The sequence below is a fragment of the Cryptomeria japonica genome, chromosome 9 (assembly GCF_030272615.1).
Source record: "Cryptomeria japonica chromosome 9, Sugi_1.0, whole genome shotgun sequence".
NCBI classification, from domain to species: Eukaryota; Viridiplantae; Streptophyta; class Pinopsida; order Cupressales; family Cupressaceae; genus Cryptomeria; species Cryptomeria japonica.
In genome coordinates, this window is record NC_081413.1 from 634810585 (window position 1) to 634828092 (window position 17508).

Here is a 17508-nt window from a genome sequence, read left to right on the forward strand (position 1 = left end):
CAAGTCTTCTTCATTCTTCTTCCTATCTTCAATTTCTTTACAAAATCTCATAGTCATATCCTGCATCTCATTCTTTCTTGTCATGTTTTCTTGTTTCATCTTATTCATCAGATCACTAAGAGTTTCCTTTTCATCATTCTCATTTTGCATCTTTTCACAAAGTTCTCTTCTCATGTTTCTTGTAATGGTAAGATTTTCTTGAAGTGCTTGAATAATATCCTGTGCAGCTTTTAGATCATCTTCAAGTTTTATATTTTTCAATTTTTCTTAATCATGGTCTGATAGAGTTGCTTCTAATTGCTTCATCAAGTTTTCCATCTCTACCGGTGTCAAGATCTTCCTCAAGCTATTAGGCTTCTGAAAATAGAGGACCAAGCTCTGATACCAATTGTTAGGATTCCCACAGATACTGAGAGGGGGGGGTGAATCAGTATCTAACCGGTTATAAGATTTTCTTAACTTAAAACATGTAGAGCATATCAATACTATATACCGGTAAACAAGAAATAATGCAATAAACAGATATAACAGCAACCACATGAAAAACACACCATAACACAGTAGTTTAACGAGGAAACCCAGTGTGGGAAAAACCTCAGTGGGATTTGTGACCCACAATATTCACTTACTGGCCAATAAGAGAATATTATTGCTACAATAGGGGCCTGCACATGCAGGAAGGCCAAGTGCCTAGAGCTCACTGCTCAATTACAAAATTGGAAGTCTCACTGACTTACAGAATGGATTATATAAATCCAATGTCTTGTACTACTTCAAAATATCATCTACTATGCCAGATCCAGTACCAGTTTATAGCTCTGCTTCATACATAAACCCTTAACCTATAATTCGCATAATAGGTCTGCCTTATTTCACCTATATATTTTCTTCCATCTATTTCAAAATGTTCTACAATGATCTCTTATATATATGAGTCATTTTACAACTTGCCAAGTCGGCTTACAATGATTTTACAACAGTCAACAAAATATATTACAAACAAAATTCCTGTCGGCTTTTGTGCTGGTATGCTTCCTTTTACTGTCGGTGGTCTCTGTGCCGGTGTAGAGTTTGTCTTTGCCAGTGTCGGTAAATTGTCTTGCCGGTGTCATAGGATTGTAAGGTTGCCATCAATGACATAACCTTCAATCACCTACAATATCCCATTGGAGTGTGCATTTGCCAACACAACCTACACACAGAAAAGAGAGGAAAAGGGGTTGGGATTAGGGGTTTGCTTTCAGGTCAAACCCCAGTTTTCGAATTAACCAAATGATGAAACAAAGTACTTGCAAGTAAATGTAAATGAAAGATTGAAATGTAATTCACCTCAAGGGAGGTTGTGATAGAAATGTAAGCAAATTTGCTTCTATGTAATTGAATGTTGAAAGGGATCTCCTCTTCAATGATTGAACCCTTGACTTGAATGCAACACCTAGCCTTGAAGGGAGACTTGAGAATGTTAAATGCTTGAAAGGAATGCTTGAATTCTCTTGAATGTTTGAATGTGTGATCTCATGTACTCAAACTTATGCACTTTATGCAAATGGGAGGACAAATACAACTTAAATATTTGTTGATTAGGGTTAATTGGGTTGATTTTCGTCATAGGCCGGCACAAGGAAAGTTTTCCCACTGGAAATGCAAAGTTCAATGCACAGTTTTAAATAAGGGGGCCCAAGATAGGGTAGGGATAGGGGCGCCACGCCCCTCTCCTGCCCTTTACTCAGAACAAGAAGCAGGTTCAGGAAATGCAGAGGGTAGAAAAAGGTGCAATTTTTAGGGATAAGCAAGTCTCAGGTCTTCGATCGGGCTTGGGGATTCGATTCGCCAATGTGAGGACCCTAATGTGGTCGAAAATTGCAAGGGTCGTAATTTTATTCAACACTACACCTTTTTATTTGTTTTCTCTTATTGACATACTCTATTTTTGTCTTACATCTTTAGCACACCTTCACTATCCTTCGGTGCTTCTAAAGAGTTTGACACCACCTATTAGACTACCTCCTCTTTTTCCTTTTCAACAATTTTTGTTTTTTTATTTTTCTCCTCCATAGGAGGTCTAGTACCATTAACCATCTATTTATCCCCCTCTAATCGCTGACCAAATTCAGTCTCAGTAACCACAAAAGGTGAACCACCATTCAGATTGACATGAAAATTATGCTCATTATCCCATCATTTTCACACACTAGTTACTTAGATCAAGTGGTATATATGGTGCTTGACGAATAAATTATGTTGCAAAATAAAATAAAAATTATACAAGAAAATAGGAATGACTACTTTTTTAAGATCATATTTGTCAAGCTCCATCTATTTCTCCTTTGGTCTACTCCCTATTCCCATAGCCAATAGTAAATTTATTGCCACTAGAAAGTAGCTGTTATCATCTTACATCAAGGTTGGTTTTTATTGCTTTCAAGTTGTTGTAAAACCTCATGTTGAAAACTCATTTTTCATTTTCAAATCAATTTAAATGAGGGCAATATATAGTATGGAAGGGATCATATTGAGTCATTATAAGAATATTTATGAAACGGGAGTTTCATGAGAAAAAATATTATACTCTAGAATAAAATAAAACCTTATTTAAAAAATATATATATATAAATCCCAACTTTTTTAATCATATATGCCAAATTAAACATGTTTCTCATATGACAAGCCCCCTTATTCCCATGGTGAATACTTAGTCAACTTCAAACTATTTCTCTTAACAAATAGTTGTTGATAGCTTAACTAAAAGCATCTAACTTTTGACATGAATATTGGTTTCGTATTTAGAATAAAATGGACTGCATCATCCCATGATTTTCACACACTAGTTACATGAGGTGCTCATAGGTTCATATGTTTGATCACATTAAATTCATCAAATTCATAGGATTCATGAAAAGGAAGAAATAATGTCGCGGAATAAAATGAAATTTTATACAAGAAAATAAAAGCCCCTACTTTTTAGATCATATTCATCCAATTTCATTTGTTCCTCCTCTAGTCCGATCCCTATTCCCATGGCAAATACTTAGTCAATTTATTTCCACTGGCAAGTAGTTGGTATCATCTTACATCAAGCTTGGATTGTATTGCTTTAAAGTTGCTTGTAAAACTACTCATGTGGAAAACTCATTTGTCATCTTTAAATCAGTTTGACTGAGGGTAACATACAATATCGAAGGGATCATATAGAGTCATTATAAGAATTATTTTTATGAAATAGGGGTTGCATGAGAAAAAATATATACTACACAATAAAATAGAACATTGTTTAACAAAAAATATATAAATCCCAACTTTTTTAATTGTATGTGCCAAATTACACATGTTTCATATATGACATGCCCTCTATGCCATGTTTCATCTGGACTTTTGATATAAAATATGGGTTCACGTTTACAATAAAATGCATTGCATCATCCCATGATTTTCACACACCAGTTACATAAGGTACTCATAGGTTTATACATTTGATGAAATTCAATTCGTAAAATTCATAGGATTCATGTGAAGGAAGAAATAATGTTGCGGAATAAAATAGAATTTTATAAAAATAAATTAAAAAAATAGAAACCCCTACTTTTTTAGATCATATTAAACAAATTCCACCTGTTCCTCATGTGGTTTTCCGCTATTTCCGCTAGCAAATACTTATCCAAGCTATTTCCACTAGCAAGTAGTTGTTGTCATCTTTCTCCAAGTTTGATTTGTATTGCTTTCAAGTTTCCTACAAAATACTCATGTTGAAAACTTTCTATCCTCTTCAAATCAATTTGATTGAGGATAATATACAACATGAAAGGGATCTTTAAAAAAAAACAAAAAAAAGGGAACCATTAGCAATTTGACAATCCAAAACCATTGCATAATCCAGAAACCTCGGAGCATTGGAGCAAATTTAGATTATAAACAATAGAAAACAATGTTTAACAAAAAGAACATCAACATGAAGGTGTATAACACAATTACAAAAGAGAAACCTTACAACTCTAACCAAATACATACAATGTTGAAGCAAGAAACAACCTCATTATGGAAGTGTATAAAACTTTAAATATTGACTAAATTTGTTATCAAGATAGTATTTGAGAACTTGATCCTTGATTTGTGATTTGTGGAAGCTAGTCCATGACTTTACTTTTTTTCTAGTGTAAAACATAGATTAGATTAGAGAAAATAAAATCCCTACTTTTTTCAATCATATACATCAAATTATACATGACCTGCCCCGTATTCCCATAGTGAATACTTAGTCAAGTTGAAACTCTTCCCTTTAACAAATAGTTGTTGATAGCTAAAGAGAAAGCATCTAGACTTTTGACATGAAAATGAGATTCACATTTGAATAAAATGTAGTGCATCATCCCACAATTTTCACACACTAGATACGTAAGGCACTCGTAGATTCATAGGTTCATCACATTAAATACATTGTCTACATTTTTTCTCAGAATCCAACAACACTAAGTTTAGCACATTTTGCATGGGAGAAACCCTCTCTCCAACTCAATCACACACGGAAAGCCTAAAAACCCATGACAGCTAAAGTATAGATCAAAACCAATCATTATCAGAGTTCTCTTTGAATATGCACTATTATAGATTATTTAATAATGGTCTTACTAAATGATTAAGATAAACGTTTGCACTATTATAGAGGATTGATTATGTATAGAATCTCACAGTTTGATTTATCTTATTTCTTTTAAATTAAATATTTTTTCTAAAAAAATTATTGTATTTTATAGTAAAATTGTTTAGTATGGTGATACATTCATTAAACTTTACATCATAGTCACTTTTCATTATCATATATAAATTCAATCGGAACATTAAAATTAATTAATGAATTAGTTAATGGATTATATTGCATGAGTTTTCAAGCTCTCCAATTTAAAATTCAAAAAGTTGGACCACTTCTAGCTAACTCTTGCTATAAGATGCTAGTGAAATATCAAATATTTTACCAAATGTATCTAACATTAAATCATAATCTTTTTGTTAAGAATAAGATAACAAGGGAAATATAAACCCTTCAAAATTATCATAAACTATTTAATAAATCCAACATTATAAACAAAGAAATGTGTAAATACATTCTTTACACATTCAATTAGGAAATGAGTTTTCTAATCTATTTTTTTCTTGCTATTTATTTTAAAGTAAAAATACTAAAAATTCAACTGTGCATGAATGTGGTTGTATATTTATTGTAGATTGTCTCTAAGTTGACTACACATAAATGTAGATCTCAATCAATTACTTTAACTAATTAGATATAGATAGACAATGTTTTTTTTCAATTTTTATAACAAATATAAATTGTAGAAATCAATTGGAAAAATTGTATATGAATATATGTCAAATGTATTAATTTAAAGTATAATATTTACTATTTTTTCATTGGAATATTTTACTAAAAATATTCTATATTGCAATAAAAAAGGCCACCAACATGTTTCATTTGTATTCAAGTTATTTAAATTTATATATACTTTATAATTTATAGGTACCATATTCCATAGCCTTTTATTTTTATATACAATTTTGGTAGCTTTTGTTTTCAATAATTTCATCTATCAAGGGAAGGAGCTATACAAACATATATTGACAAGGCTAAGAAGGGCATTATATCTTCATTTGTATTTTTTTAACAAGAATGTGTTGTTTTGTGTTATGTTTCTCCCATGTTTTGATTTAAATAAAGTGGAAAGAGCCCAGATCCATTACAAAAACAACCATCAATGCACAAAGGAAGAATTTCATGAGCTATTAGATTAATAAAAATAAATGTTTTGACTGGAGCTTAGAATTGGTGGAAAAGAAGGGTCCTGGCCCTAGATTGAAAATTTTTCGTTCTAACAAAAGAAAGAGAAACATAAGAGGTAACAAGAACTCTCCTCTATCTGCAAACTACAATCCAAGTAGTACTATCATCTAAAATCCCACAAGGAGGGGAAAAAAAGCAACCCACCAACACCCCCCCCTTGTCCCCCACCCCCTATCTTCAGGAGACTATTGGAAGATATACAAGTTCTATTCCAGAGATTGTGAAGATCAATTTCAATTTCTATCTAAGAAACCATTCAAAGGATGAGATACAAGGCTTGGAAAACTAAAAAATGAAAATATAAAACTTATATGCAAATTTGAAAAATTATGTTGTCTTAATGTAGAAAACCATTCATAGATCGCTCTTCATAATGATGTGATAAATCATCCTACATATCATGCTTAAGAATCCTATTTTATGTGAACTTATTATAGCAAAGAATAAAGATTAACATCGCCATAAGATAGCAATAATGAGACACACATTAGCAACATAAGAACACCACATAACATGAGGTTTACATGGAGAAACTTGTGTGAAAAAAATTCCAATACAAATAGAGGCCAAGTATGCATTATCAACAATAAATATGATTACAGTACATTCACTTCCATTCTTCTCTTTTTCTCTAACATAACAACATCTATTTACTTGTGAACAATCCCTTATGCCTCCCACCTCTCCTTGTTCCTACAAAGTAGCTCTACATTTAATTGATATTTATTTCATACATTCTACATCCAAAGAGCTAACTTAATAGAATGGAAAGAGCTTCAAACCACCAATAAAGGTGTCCAAAGAAGGTTCTTCATTCCAAATGACCAAAACCCTTGGATTTCCTCCATGGAAGTTGAAAGGACACTAGTTTTGGCTCTTTATTTAATGCTCACACATGTAACAATTTCCAAGACAACTCAACCTCTTCATAGTACAAGTCCAACTCTTCATTTTTTATTAAATGTCCACTTCACATACTTTCAAGGTAACTAAGCTTCAAACTTACCACTTGGTTATGTTAATGAACAAGTCACACTCATATCCAAATTTTTAAATGCTCACTTATTGAACTACACCAAGAACCAAGGTACAACCTCCTTGTATCATCTAATGAGTATGCACATGATATTAATACAATTATTTTTTAGACATCCAATCCCAACTCAAATTAGACCGTAACACCCCTAGTATGCATGAAACTCACATCTTAACCCCATTAAACACCTCACAAATCAATCTCATCGGCCTTGAAACTCATAGCCCCTTGTAATATAAGTTGTTGTCTTCATCTCATTCTCTAATTCCATTACTCCAATCAAAAATTCATTCAAACCACAAATCCTTCTTGTTACTATACTAAATTATATTCTCCTAAATATCAAACACATTGTAATCTAACCCACATGACGCCAATACATCTTTGTTGGAATATTTAGTAATTTATCCCATTTGCATATTTTTATAATTTTATTTATTATGACTACATAATAAAACTATTTTATTTTTCTCACTTTGTCTCTTAAATTAGTAGAAAAGAAATTGCTAATTATTACCATACTGTTATCCTACTTGTGTATGGAAGTTCTCAAAGATTGTCAATCTCAATCAAACCACTCGTTCCTTGTCAAGCCAAGAATAACCTTTATTTTCATCGTCTAGGAAGATTAAGATAAAACAGACACTTCCCTATTCATTTAGAGAGATGTATTCGACCAAAGTCGAACCAACGTAAAGTTGTTGCTGTATGACTTAGTGATGGAATGGACCTCACATTTGAACTACTTCATCCCACGATTTCCACACCCCAGGACTCACACCATCACATCAAATACAAAGCTTGAAATCTAAGACTAGTTCAAACCAAGAAAACCTACCAAATAAATGCTCCAATCAAAACAGATGGCTTAAATCACACATACTAAGCTTTGACTTTTAAGCTTAAAAGTGTTAAACACTTAGAATTGACTGAGATTCTCTAGACTTAATATGCTGCTTAGTGTGTATGGTTTAAAGCTGGCCCAATCAGAATGATACAGAACAAGTCTCACATTATCACATAAAAATTTTAAGACAATTACTTATCGATTAAATACTGAAAGTAAAACCTACCCACTAATAAACACGTTACAACAAAAACTTTCAACCAGGTTACATTTTTATTATTTATTATAATGGTACATCTCGCTATTATCATAATGCTTTCCTAAATTTATTTCCTCCATGCTGGACCACCAGCTCATGACCTTAGCTTTTCTCTTCCCTATTACGTTCGCAAACGTAAATCAAGTGAGTTTTTTTAACTGAAACAAAGCTTAAAGAATAAACACAAAGAACAGTCCAGAATGACACTGTAAATGAAGACAAACAGTCTTATGTCGCATCCTACAGCTCTTGTCGGCGAGTTTCATGACTCATCTTAATTCACCTTGATTTAAGGTTATACCTTAAATTTTGATAGCCCACCTAGATCAAGCAGTACAGTCCTTTGTCAACAAGCTGCTATCCATTCTAAACTTTCTTTGAAGTTGGTTTGAAAATTAATCATGAAGGAAAAAACATTTGTCATGTTGGAGGTAGCCCAAATGATGCTCCAAACATTCTACTTATTTCTTGATCTCAACCTACTCTTAACCTTTTGGTCATTTAGATTCCTCAAATTGAATAGACTTACATATTCCTTATTTCCCAAGTTTACGACTTCGTTTCTTCGCACATAATAACCACACCTTTCTCATATCAACATCATTGACTTCCCTGCTAGATAAGATCCGTTGGCTTTATAACTCACAATGTCTGTCCTCAATTGCATCATAGTTCACTTATACTCTTGCTTACTTATACTCTTGCTTACTTGGCAGTTTGCACCCACCTTCTATGTTCAATATGCTATTTGATAGACACCTAGACGTTGCTATGTATGTCCATGCCATTCTCTTTAAATATTTCTCCTATTTTTGGAGATCCTTGATCCACAGAACCTCTTAGAACACATTTCACTTGACCTTCGAATCCTCTACCCTACTTCTTTAATTTATCAAATTCCATCAAACTTCTTAATCTTTATTTACGATTCATCTATTTAAATGATACTATTTTCTTAGAGAAATGTTCAATTACTTCTTCTAATCAAAGTCATTGATCTGGTTAGGCACATTCAACCTCATCGACTTGTTTCATAATCCACTTCATCTTCTACTTATTTTACAATCTACATCTATTTACTGTCTCTTTCTACTAATTATTTCTTCTAAGTCAATCCATACACTTTCACATCAATTTGACTGCATAATCCTTTTGAAATGTTTCCATTTCATTTGGTCACGTATCATCCCAACAAATTCCCTTTTATTCTAATATCATCTTTCTCTAGATACTTTTAGATCCATAAGATCCCATCAAACATCATTTTCCTTCTACCTCGACATACACTACTTCCAAATCCATCTAATATCATCTTATGTTCCCCTATTTATTTTGGTTTCTCTAGTTCTATATTTTACCGTCCATCTTATTCAACCAACATCTCATCATTTTCCTACTTCACTTAACAACATCCCTAGAATGGAACCATTTACTTTTGCTCCTAGTTCTCTAACTTTAATCCCTACTTTTCTCACTTCTCCCCAATGAAACGCATCTCCTTTATATAAGTTTTGACACCCCCAAATAATGTTTCTTAACTTTTCCCAAATTTTAATGCAAGATCTTACAACTTTGAATGAACTAGTATATCTAATGGTCCATCTTGGTAGCACTTCCCTTTCAAGAATCCAAATATTTAATGTAACACAAACCATTTAATGCTCACACATGTTATGATTTCCAACAACTCAACCTCTTAATAGCAAAAAGCCAACCCTTTCTTTTTTAAGTAAACATCCACTTTGCATAATTTCAAAGTAACTAAGCTTTGAACTTATCTCCTAATTGTGTTAATGCATGAGTTCCACTCAACACCAAAAATTTAAATACAACCTTCTTGAATCATCCAATGACTATACACAAACACCTCACGAATATAACTTGTTAACCTTCAAAATCATAGCCCCTTTAATATAAATTGTCAATATGAATCACACCACTCATTCCATATCAAGCCAAGCATAACCTTTATTTTCGTCGTTTAAGAAGGTTAAAAGATGGAACAGACACTTCCCTATTCATTTATAGAGACGTGTTCGAATCCACCTAAATTTGATTGCCGTATGACGAACAAACTTCTGGACTTAGTGACGGAATAGACTTCATCCCACGATTTCTACCTTTACATTAATTACTGAGCTAGAAATCCACGGCTCAATCGAACCGATAAAGCGAGCTAGAAATCCACGGCTCAATCGAACCGATAAAGCCTACAAAACAAATGTTCCATCAGAGTGGTACAGAGCGAGTCTCACATTATTACATAAAAATTAACTAATAATGCAATTGCTTATCGATGAAGTACTGAACGTAAAACCTATCCACGAATAAACTCGTTACAACAAAACTTTCAATGATTGTCGCTATCATCATAATGCTTTCCTAAATTTATTTCGGCCATGTTGGACCACAGGCTCATGACGTTCGCTTTTCTCTCCCTTACTATGTTGGCAAACATAAGGATAAGTGATTTCTTTTTAGTTGAAATGAAGCTTAAACAATAAACACAAGAACAGTCCATCAAACAGTCTTATGTCGCATCGTACAGCTCTTGTCGGTGAGTTTCATGACTCATCCGGATTCACCTTGATTTAAGGTTTTATCTTTAATTTTGATACAACTTCAAACATCAAGATATGACAGTTCAAAGAAGTTATAGCCCACCTAGATCAAACAGTACAGTCCTTTGTCAACAAGCTACTATCAATTATAAACTTTCTTTGAAATTGGTTGTAAAATTACTCATGTTGGAAAACACATTTGTCATCTGGAAAGAGTCTTAGCTTTAATTTTAATACAACTTCAAAGTTTCAAACATCAAGATACGACAGTAAGAAATAAATGATAGCACACCTGGATCAAGTAGTACAGTCCTTTGTCAACAAGCTGCTATCACCTCTAAACTTTCATTGAAGTTGGCTGTAAAATTACTCAGGTCAGAAAACACATTTGTCATCTTCAAATCAATAGGGTTCTATAGAGCCGTTATATGCTACAAGATAAAATAAAATCTTGTTCAATAAGAACCCCATCTTTCTAGATCATATTCATCAAATTAAACATGTCCCTCTTATGATCTGATCCCTATTGCCATAGAGAATACTTATTCAAGCTGAAGGTATTTCCCTTGCAAGTAGTTGTTAACAGTTTACATCAAAATTGATTCATCTTGATTGCTGAAGAGGAAGCATCTGGACTTCTGTACTACATCATTTAAAGCGTCAAATTTCTACAATCCAAGATATCGAAGTTTCTAAAGTTGATTAAGTACATAACTGTACTCCATCACCCCACAGTTCGAGCACACACCAATTACACATTCCATGTATTTTGACAGAATCCAACCTCAAACGTTCCATTAAAATTAGTAAGTTTGAGCTTTTAAGTGCCGAAAGACCCTTAGCTATCTAGATACATCATTTTACAAGCGCAACAGGATCATCATGTTTAGGTCCAGCCTGCGGTAGAAACAGCGACCTACAGACCAAAAACAGTATCTCCGTACGCTGTGACAATCATTACCAAAATGCCCTTCGCATTTGCACTGTTACACATTCAATATTTTAACCACAGAAGCTAGAGGTACTATTCACCAAGAAAACATGCACAACTTTGTATGCACTCTGCCCAGGACGTAGGTGTGAGTCAAGGACAACAATGGGGAGTACAAATGTCTTTTACAGACGAGGTACAAAATTCCATACCGGAAGGTGCAAAGCAATGAGAGCTTGGGTTTTGGATATTAAATGTGATAAAATTATAAAATGGTAGATTAACAGAGTGAAACGGACTAACAGAAAGACAAAGAGGTTAGAAGAATACTTACAGAGGGTCCAGTGATGAAGCCTTCAGCATGCTCCATATTTATCTTCACTAAACCTCCACACATACAATTAAGGATGAAATATTGAAGTAGCTTAGAGGTTTGCCACAATCAAACCCTCGTTTTGGTGTTTTCATCTCCACGGACAGTCAAATAGATAGAGTGGATTAAAAAAATAAAGCAATACAAAGAAAGATAAATAATAATGGAAGAACTTAGAGAGATATGCTAAACAATGGAAAACAAGATAAATTAGGGAAGGAGCATTTCCCTTCAACACCAAAAAAACAAGAGCTTGCTGGAGTGAAGAAGAATATAGAATCCTCAAGTTGACAGAGCTTTGTTGTAAGTAACAATGGAGGTGGTATGAACAAAAAATGCAAGAAGCTATGAGAGATCAAGAGCGTGAATGCAAGAGCAAGTGAAAACATATCTAGACAGAGTGAGAGTAACTAGAGAGGTAAAAATGAAGTGCAAATAACAAGTTAAAGGGGACTAGGAATCATCTTGACACTAGTGAGATCCTAGAGAGGTGTTATACTAACAAAATTAGTAGGTGTAGCATCTTAACTACCACCTTCAATTGTGGGTATTCATGGAACAAATGCACAATGCATAGACATCTCCATGATGTGCAAGTTCATGTGAGAATTGTAGAACTAATGGTCAAGAAAACAAGTAAGAAAAATGGCAAAGAAGATTGAGAAAGTTGATGAGGTGGAAGCTCAATCATTATTTCCAATTTGGCTAAAGTGAAGGCCTATGCAAGATGAAATTATATGGGGTAAAATTAATGAAACTACAGTAGCTCAAATCTCGAAAGAAGATACATATAGGAACCTGTAGCTACAAATTGAGCTTGAAATGCCAAACATGATAGTTGGGCACACCAATCTGAGTATGTTTATGCACACAAAAATTTGCAAATCCATAGTCAAGAGGTCCTAAAGGTCTATCTCTTCAAAATTTGGCCAAAAAGTGCTAGACATGGTGGGAGGGTGCCCTAGTCTAGGTATTATTTCCTGTTCAAAATCTAGGAATGTCTATTGTGATTTTCTCTATAGACCTATAACACTATATGTTGTTGAATCTAAATTTGCACATGCACAAAAATGGGGGAAAAATTGTTGTGTTGTATAGGGGCTTGTCTAAGTCAAACCTTGTTTTGGTGTTCTCACCTCCACTACAATAATGATTGAGAAAAAATAGAGCTTGTCCTTAGAAGTCCATAGAGGTTGAAACAATAATTAAAATGCTCAAATTGACAATATTACCTTTGATATGAAACACTAGGTTTGAAGTTTCACACAAGGCTTGATTTCAATTGAAATAATATTTATTCATGCCTTCATCATGGAAAAACATCATAGTTGATAATGAATACCTGAAACAAAGATGTAGACTTGAATGCTTGACTTTCTTGATTATAGAATTGTATTCAATAGATTGTTTATGTTCAATAGGAATTGAATTGTGTGACCTAAAAGATAGGATTTAAAATGAGAGATAGTTGTATTTATATGTAGCTTAAACCTTTTCAAATTTAATTTTTCAGGAAGGGTGATATTAAAGGGTATTTTCCCATTACCTACAATGCTAATATTTGTAATTCAAAATTTATGATGAAACTTCTTGGACATAGGTGTTGAGAACCCTAATCTAGGATAGGGACACTGGGTGTCCTAGTCCAAGCAATTTGGCCTCCAATATAAGGTCATGAATAGGGGAACATACCAAGTTACCAAAAATGGTCTTCAAAATGAGCGTAATTGGACATGAATTAGGTACATCTTAACACAACCACAAAAGTGTTTCCCAACTAAATGTGAAACTATAAAGGGCTACCATTTACAACACTAAATTTAACCTCTACTTTGATGAGAGTAGGAAATTAGGATCTTGCACTTGGTAAATTATGAAGAAACCAAATATTCTTTCATCCAAACATCAATGAGACAAGACAACACCAAGCTTTGCAAGGAAGTAGTCGGCCAAGACTTGGGATCTTATCAATCTACAATATCAAGATAAAAAGACAAGTACAAAGTGAGCAATATGATCGTTATTGGTAACACACAGAGCGTGCAAAAATAAAGGGTATGGCATTTAGAGCCAGTAAGATCCATGAAATATTATTAGAAGTTGTATCAAAAAGGTGTGACATCTAGGGCTAGTAAGACCATCAAATACTTACGAGGATTTATGCTACAAACAAAGCATGGGCTTTAGGTTGGGTAAGATTCTCAAATACTTACTAGGAGCCACTTTCTATCAATTATTGCTTCCAATTCTATACCATCACTTTCACATCACTATGGTTGCATGATCTCTTTGATATGATTTCACATGATTTGTTCTTGTATAGTCCCAACAAATTCCCTTATATTCTAATGTTATCTTTCACTCTACTTTTAGATCCATAAGCTATCACCAAAGGTCTTTTTCCTTCTACCTCGACATCCGCTACTTTCAAATCCATCTAATATCATCTTATATTCCCCTATCTCTTTTGCTTTGTCCCTAGTTCTAGCTTTTATCATTCATCTTACTCAACCAACATCTCGTCATTTTCCTACTTCACTTAACAACGTCCCTATAATGGGACCGATTACTTTTTCTCTTAGTTCTCTCACTTGAATCCCTAATTTTCTTACTTCTCCCCAATGACTAGCCTCTCTATATACATTTTGACACCCTCAAATAATCTTCCTTGACTTTCCTAAGTTCTAATTTGCAAAATCTTACAACTTTTAATGAAGCACTATATCTAATGGTCCATCTTTGTAGCACATCCCCTTTAACAACCCAATTATTTAATGTAACACAAGTTATTTAATTCTCACACATGTAACAATTTCCAAGACAACTTTACCTCTTCATAACATAAGACCAACTATTCCTTTTCTATTAAATATCCTCTTTACATAGTTTCAATGTAACTACATTTTGAACTTACATCTTAGTTGTGTTAATACAAAAGTCTCACTCATGTCCAAATTTTTAAATGCTCACTTATTAAACTACACTAAAAACCAAGATATAACCTCCTTGAATAATCCAATGACTATACACTCAATATCAACACAAATATATTTTAGACCTCTAATCCTAACTTGTATTTAGCCACAACATCTCTGATTGAAATTCACATAATAACTCCATCAAACACCTCACAAAACAAACTTGTTAGCCTTCAAAATCATAGCCTCTTTAATTTGAATTATCTTCATCCCAATCTAATTCCATTATTCCAATCAATAATTCATTCAATCCACAAATCCTTAATCCTTCTTGTTATTGTACTAAATTATATTTTCTTCGATATCAAACACTTTGTAATCTAACCTACTTTACGCCTGCCCATCATACCTACTTGTGTATGGAGCTCCCATAGAAGTGTTAGTCTCAATCCAACCACTCTTTCCATATCAAGCCAAGCGTAACCTTTATTTTTCGTCTTTTAGGGAGATTAAAAGATAAACCACACTTCCCTATTCAATCATAGAGATGTGTTCGACCATAGTCGAACCCACTTAATGATGGGCGCATCTATTCTGGCTCCAAAACAGCAGTACGAATTGACTAACACGCGTGTTAGTTGTGCGTTTTACACCATCGATTTTGTAATAAACTACTGCAATTGACTAACACGTCGCTATCACGTTGTACAAAAGGTTTGTTTTGGAGCCAGAATAACTTCAGCCCTTAATGATAGAGTGGGCCTCACACTTGAAATACTACTTCATTATTTCCACACCCCAGGATTTGCACCATCACATTAAATACCAAACTTGAAATATACGGCTTAATTAAACTCAGAAAGCCTACAAAACAAATGATCCAATCAGAGCGTTACAGAGGGAGTCTCACATTATCAAATAAAAATTAACTAATAATACAATTCCTTATCGATTAAGTACTGAAAGTAAAACCTATCCACTAAAAAACACGTTACAACAAAAAAATTTCAACCAGGTTACTATTTTTATTTTTATTATTGTAATGGTACAATTACAATGATTGTTGCTTTCCTGAATTTATTTCCTCCTGGACCACCGGCTCATGACGTTAGCTTTTCTCTTCCCTATTACGTTGGCAAACCTAAACCTAAATCAAGTGAGTTGTTTTAATTTGAAATAAAGCCTAAAGAATAAACACTCTGGTCGGTGAGTTTCATGACTCATCTGAATTCACCTTGATTTAAGGTTTAACCTTTAATTTTGATACAACTTCAAGATATGACAGTTGAAAGAAATGATAGCCCACCTGGTTCAAATAGTACAGTCCTTTGTCAACAAGCTGTTATCAACTATAAACTTTCCTTGAAGTTGGTATTAAAATTAGTCAGGCTGGAAAACACATTTGTCATCTGGAATGGGATTTATATAGTCATTATATGCTACAAGATAAAATAAAATCTTGTGGAAGAAAATAAGAACCCATCTTTCTAGATCATATTTGTCAAATAACGCATGTCCCTCCTGCGATCTGATCGCTATTCCCATAGAGAATACTTAGTCAAGCTGTAGATATTTCCGTTGCAAGCGTAGTTGTTAACAGTATTCATCAAAGTTGATTTGTCTTGATTGCTGAAGAGGAAGCTTCTGGACTATTTGACATGAAAATGGGGTTCACATTTTGACGTATTACATCATTTAAAGCGTCAAATTTCTACAGTCCATATTCCACAAGTTTCTAAATAACTGTACTCCATCACCCCACAGTTCTCACACACCAATTACGCATTCCATACCTTTTGACGGAATCCAACCTCAGCCATTCCATTAAAATGATTAGGTTTGAAAGCTTTCAAGTGCCGAAAAACCCTTAATTATCTAGATAAATCATTTTACAAGCGCAACAGGATCATCATGTTTAGGTCCAGCCTGTAGAAACAGTGACCTACAGACCGAAAACAGTGTCTCCGTACGCTGTGACAATCATTACCAAAATGCCCTTCGCATTTGCACTGTTACACACGATTTAATTGAAGGAACTCAAATAAACAAAAGTTTTTAATTTTTATATTCATTTGTGAGATCTTAGAATGCATGTAATTTGTTTTGCATGATATTTTTGATAGAAAATTTGAACTTTTTATTTTTAAAAAATTTAAATTATAATTTTGAAATAAAATATCTCCTAGTCCATTCCTTGATAAATAGTCTCTAATATATTTCTTAAAATATAATTTTTTAGCGACTTAAATATTTTATCTACTCAGGGTGCAACTGTGAGTAATAGAATTATTAATTTCTTACTAAATGTGAAGCTTATAAATGAGTAAGGGTGTTACAATAAAAAATTATAACTGGATTACTAATTGTATTTTCATATACAATCTACTAATTCTAACCATTATAGATCTACCAAATTTATGGTAGTCAATGACAAAATCTTAGGTTTCAAACAACACTATCATAGCATAAAGCTTCCTACTTAAATATAGGTCTAGAAAACTATAGTACAAAATCTATGCCAAATAATTAATTAATAGCATTGTTGTGCCATAAAATATAGTAATAATAGATAAAGTGATCGTTTGGCTTATTGAAAGGAATATAATAAAATGGGTAGCTATTTATGTATAATAAAAATTATTAATTCATAAATCAATTTTCATATTTCATGGTTGTAATACCTTACTCTAAGTGACCATTAACAATGACCTTAGGACACATTAAATTTACTCAAATCATGAATGTCATTTCAT